General features: G+C 39.2%; 1 pseudogene; it reads left to right on the top strand.

The window, feature by feature from the left end:
* Window positions 1–4570: 4570 nt before the first annotated feature.
* LOC148096949 (uncharacterized) lies at window positions 4571–5850 on the top strand (annotated as a pseudogene).
* The last annotated feature ends 173 nt before the right edge of the window (window positions 5851–6023 follow it).

Here is a 6023-nt window from a genome sequence, read left to right as displayed (position 1 = left end):
GTTGCCTTTGATACTTTGATGGACTCCAGAGCAGAGAGCTACCAAACGCAGGAAGTTACATCAAGTTTCTTAACTACTGAGAGTTTGTATTTCTAGTTCAGTTTACATACTTGATAACATCTCCTGCATTTTTGCCATATTTGGATTAAAAACCTAATCCAGGTCAGATGGAAAAGGGTGGCTGTGCACAGGGAAGAGTGGATGGATTGGTTCACAGATGCGAGAGGAACATTTGCATGATGTACGGGATGGCTCGAACAGGTATTCAAATAGTAGTTTGACAGCTATCGTGCTCAGCAGGTCGTTCTGGGGCTGGAGGCAGGCCAGGCAGCAGAGGGAGGAGGGAGGAGGGGTAGGCGGTTCAGCCCTGGGGTAACAGCAGCGGCTAGGCATTAACACATGAGAGAACGCTCCCAGCTATAATCCTTAATCAAGAGTCAGGATTAGATTAGAAACGAAGTTCCCTCTGTCTCTGCAGCGATGAGGAGAGACGGGAGGTGGAGGAGGGGAATCAGGATAAGAATAAAAGGGATAACATTAGTAAAATAAACAGAGAAAGGTACAATCGGGGCTTAGGATCGAATGAAGATGATCCTAGATAAAAACAGGGATGAAGGATTAAAGAGGCAGCTGAGGATGACCTGACTTTGTGACTGCAGATGTAGTGAGCCTTTTCTATTCTAAAGTACAGGCTTCACTTTGTGACTCTCATTAACTTCAGTGAGAAAAGTTCCTTATTTAGCCTGTGAAAAGTCAATGTTAAATTATTAACCCAGACACAGTCAGAGTAAACTGATGGGTAATTTGTTAAAGTGTTGTGGAGTTGCAATATCTTTATTGGGCCTTTCCATAAGGAAAAAACAACAACAACAAAATAAGCCAGAGTGAGCTTTATCTAATAACACCAAGCTTGCACACCCTGATAGATCCAAATGAACCCTTTAGGCAGAAATGACTACTACCACAACCAAATTTCAATCGACAACTTCTTATCTTTGCGAAACCTTTTACTTGTCATTGCTCCTTTTTCTGATTGCATCAAAATTTTGGTGGCCTAGCATGAATTCATTTCATTCAATTCTGTGTATTTATTTATTGCAACAAAAGTCACGTCAAAGTGTATTATATTATATTATATTATATTATATTATATTATATTATATTATATTATATTATATTATATTATATTATATTATATTATATTATATTATATTATATATTTTAATATAAATACTCAATAAATATAAAAAATCAATTAATAATTATAAAATATAAATATCAAGACATATTTTGAGGCCTGTCCAGGCTGTGCTTTGCCCACTCTTGGGACACTAAGTTGGATAAAGAATTAAGAAAACGAATCAGTGGATTCCCTACATGCAGGTGCTGGGCAACAGGACTTGAGCCCCAAGTATAAAGCTTACCAAAAAGGAAAGTTTGAAGCCTAAAATTAAAAGTAGAGTCCTAAACCCAAAGTGGGAATTGGTTCAACAGGAGAGTCTTCTGATAGTTGAAGGCTCTGTCTCCCATTCTATAGTTGGAAACTGGGAACCACAAGTAAGCCTGAACCCTAAGAGAAAAATGCTCCATTGGGATAATAGAAAAACACACAATAGAACATTATGAGAAATGGATGGGGCTCCAGATAGAGCACGATTTCAATATTATTGAAACTGTGAGGTATCGTCTTGAGAGAGAATAGAACAAAATACAGTGTCCACTGAAGAGCTTTGAAATGTTCTTTACAAAGACTGGAGAACTATTCACGCAGACTACTTAAAGAAATTACAAGACAGCTTGCCTAAAAGAGGTGATCAGAGCAAATGTTAACTTTCAAGCTAATTATAATTGTAAATTGCCTCATATACTGTATTTTCACATGTCCTTACACATATTTCAATAAATGGCTGCACCTATTTCCCCCTATCATAACAAAACATAAAGAAATAAAGTGTGCCTCTAGACTTTTGCACAACATTGTATATTTCACAAATTGAATGGATAGATTTATTTTAACCTTGTATATTTTCTGTGACCAGTTTTGGAGTCCCTGCAGATGTTCTCTTCTTGTTATAAGTTCTTCATTCCCCACCATCAGCAAGTGCTTGCTATGGTTGTTGGAGTTCTCTCACTAATATTGTTGTACCCTTAGCCTATAATATAAAATGAGATGATGCTAAACAAATGCAATTGAATTAATAAATTGCTGCTATCTGATCAAACATGGATGAGATCAATTCATTCCATTTCATTCCATGGAGCCATGCAGACTGTTGTCTTGGATACTACACTCCTCAACTGCACATTCAGTGTGATTGTCCTGTTCCTTAGGTCTGTTGCTATTTTGCATAATTGTAATTTCCCTGTTCTTTGATCTTTATAGATTTCCTCCTTATGCTGGTTATTTTTACATGTGTTTTGAAATAATATTAAACAATAGTTTCAATTTATTCAAACTCATCTTGTACCCACACATGTGCACTCAGGATGGCTGCAGGTTACAGGTTGTCACTCTGTGGTGATGAGAGGTTTGGGGTAGGGGGAGGTAGAAATATTGCAAAAATATTGCTCTTACTAGACCCCTACCACTTGCAAATAGAGTACAGAAGCTACTCGATGGTTACTTGATGATGTAACATACTCTTGCAATATACACTTATTTACTTACTGTGAATAATACTGTATCAGTTAAATAGAACGCAAAGATATAATTTTAGTCATGTCTGACCATGCCGAAGATGGGGAATGGGAATGATGATACCGATAACATATGTTTTAACCAATCCTGAACAGAAATTGCCATTAATTTGAAAAATTTGTTTATTCTAAGTATAAAAAAAATAATTAAAAAAAAAAAAAAAGTCATCCAATATGTCCTTACTGCTTTTTTTAGTAAGAGTGCAGTGTGACAGTCAGATCCACCCCTCACTTGTCACATCTGGTTTCAAAAAAGCAAAGTGGTGAAAACATTCAGCTCAAGGCTTCAGCAAGGGACTTCACAAACAATGAGTGATGCCACAGTGACTAACCCTAGTTCTCTTAAGTCTAGCAGTGTTAGCAGTTTCAGCAGCAATATTGAGAAAATATTAAAAAAATCTCAAAACTGTCTAAATTCTTTCATCTTTAATAAAATGATCAGTAGGGCTGGCTCTACCAGGTGTAAGAATTAAGTTTAACTTCCAAGCATCCATGAAAAACATAATTTCTGAAGTTTATTGGAGTTAGAAGTTAGCAGGGAGTTAGCTTGCTAGTTTCCATCTAAAGATGATATGCAATGTCTGAGTGAGGGAATTCTGAAAAACTAAAACGTACAACTCTGCTATCACTTCGGACATAAGTGAAGTGAAAACTAAAAAGCAGATGTTTGTATGATAACTGAAGTTGGGCTAGCTGGTATTTAATGGTGTGCTATGTGGTGGCTAGATACAGAGCTGTGGTTAGGATAATATAAACACATTAGCACAGTGAAGCTGAACTTTTAGCCCCACAATAAAAGTCAGCATGAGAGTTCCCAATGGGCAGAGACAAATGCAACTGGATGGCAGGAAAAAAAATATGAAATCAAGAGATAATTTGAGGTGATCCATCCCCAGCATGAGGTTAGTCATTATTAATATACTGCTGTTTAGTCGCTGTTGAAAATTCTTGATCCTCAGCTTAATTCACCCATTCAAATCTTTCTTAGCCTCAGAGTGATTCTTTTCTGACCTATTCAAATGTAATTACGTCAGGTATAATTACATACAGGTGTAATTATTCATGTCTATTGTAATTATTCAGATCAAAAACCCAGACAGGCCAATTGTGATCATTGAGTATTTTAGTACCTTGTTCAGATTAAATAGAACAAGATACAAAGCATTAACACACATGAAAAAGACAACCTTAATGACCTTAACACAGTGTAGTTTGGACCTGGATGCAGGCTTTATATGTCATAACTTGACACCTGATGGTTGTGAACAAAGAATTTCAGGAGAATCAGGTTTGCATGAATCTATCTATCTATCTATCTATCTATATATATATATATATATGTATATATATATATATATATATATATATATATATATATATATATACAGAGAGAGAGAGAGAGAGAGAGAGAGAGAGAGAGAGAGAGAGAGAGAGAAAGTGAGAGAGAGAGAGAGAGAGAGAGATATGCCATGAGTGAATGACATATCATTTCACTGATCCACACAACCTGGATATACAGCAACGACTGTCATTCAGACTGGAGAAGTGTAGTCGGATGATAACAAAGAGAGGGAAGGTAGTCAGTCAGAACTGAGAGAATCGAACTACCAGAAGGCAACATTGCAGACACAGAGGACTGCTACAAGTACCTGGGGATCCCACAGGCAAATGGGAACCATGAAGAGGCCGCTAGGAAAGCTGCAAGTACCTGCAAAGGGTCAGGCAAGTCCCGAGGAGTCAGCTGAATGGTAAGAACAACATCTTGGCTATCAACACCTACGCCCAGCCCATGATCAGGTACTCTGCTGGGATAATAAGCTGGCCAAAGGAGGAGATAGAAGCCACTGACATCAAGACCAGGAAGTTCCTGGGCATGCCATCGGTTGTGGCCATCTTCTTGATGTACTTGTGGATGTTCGTTGTCTCATCCTGGACCATGGTACTGACACTCACTAGTCCCCGGCCTCCTTCTTTCTGCTTAGCGTACCCCCTCAGGGTGCTGGACATGGGCGACCGCATGCTCAGTGAAAGTGGCTGACATCCAGAAATCCTACCAGTGGCTGGACAAAGCTGGACTGAAAGACAGCACAGAGGCACTAATCATGGCAGCACAAGAACAAGCTTTGAGAACAAGATCCATAGAGGTTGAGCTCTATCACACCAGACAAGACCCCAGGTGTGGGCTGCATAAAGATGCCCCTGAGACATTCCAGCACATAACAGCAGGGCGCAAGATGCTGGCGGGCAGGGCATACATGGAACGCCATAACCAAGTGGCCGGCATAGTAGACAGGAACATCTGTACTGAATATGGCCTGGAAGTCCTGAAGTCAAAATGGCCGACACCTTCTAGGGTGGTCGAGAATGACCGAGCTAAAATTCTGTGGGACTTCGAGATATAGAAATACAGAATAGCGGTGGCTAACCAAACGGACATGGTAGTTGTAGACAAGCAGAAGAAGACAGCTGTCGTGATAGATGTAGTGTTGCAGAATGACAGCAACATCAGGAAGAAGAAACAGAAGAAGCTGCAGAAGTTCCAAGGGCTCAGAGAAGAGAAGATGTCGAGGGTGAAGGTAACAGTGGCCCCGGTGGTAATGGTGCAGTGACTCCCAAGCTAGGCGAGTGGCTCCAGCAGATCTCAGGAACAACATTGGAGATCTCTGTCCAGAAGAGCGCAGTCCTAGGAACAGCAAAGATGCTGCGCAGGACCCTCAAGCTCCCAGGCCTCTGGTAGAGGACCCAAGCTCAACTCATGGAGTGCAGTCAGGGCTTTGAACTAGGAAGCTCACAGGCTAAGGAACGACTAATCTGTTGTGACTCTGTCAGACAGTGTTGGGGTTGTGCTTCCAAAAGTGTGTGTTAATGTGTTATACATTATTCATTATTCATTAGTCAAGGTTAAGATTAGTGAAGCCAGAAAATCAAAACATATTTTGGGTATCTTGAATTCGTTTTGTACTACAGCCCCTTGATGTGGGTCTCAGGTTCTTTACACTAAGTATCTATTTTTAATGTAGGACTTTCCTATGCTAAATAGTTATTCTTTAATTGGAACTTTATTTTTATTTGGAACTTGTTTTTTTTTTAATTAGTAGTTAGCTCCTGGGCTCTCTTGTTCAAATGATGTTTCTGTGTTGAAACCAGAATTAGCCTGAGCAGTGAAACTAAAACTTCAGCATTTAATGTTTGTTTCTGGTCTTAAAATATCTCCAGTTATGATCCTTGTGGGGAGACAATGTCTCAGTTCACATTAAAATGAGGGTTACTGCCAAAAAGAAAAGGGAAGCATAATCTCACACTGAAATAGGGTAAATTTCCATCCG

Source organism: Neolamprologus brichardi, chromosome 20 (assembly GCF_056152115.1).
Source record: "Neolamprologus brichardi isolate AB-2024 chromosome 20, ASM5615211v1, whole genome shotgun sequence".
In the NCBI taxonomy this organism is placed as follows: Eukaryota; Metazoa; Chordata; class Actinopteri; order Cichliformes; family Cichlidae; genus Neolamprologus; species Neolamprologus brichardi.
This window is presented reverse-complemented; position numbering and strand designations above follow the sequence as displayed.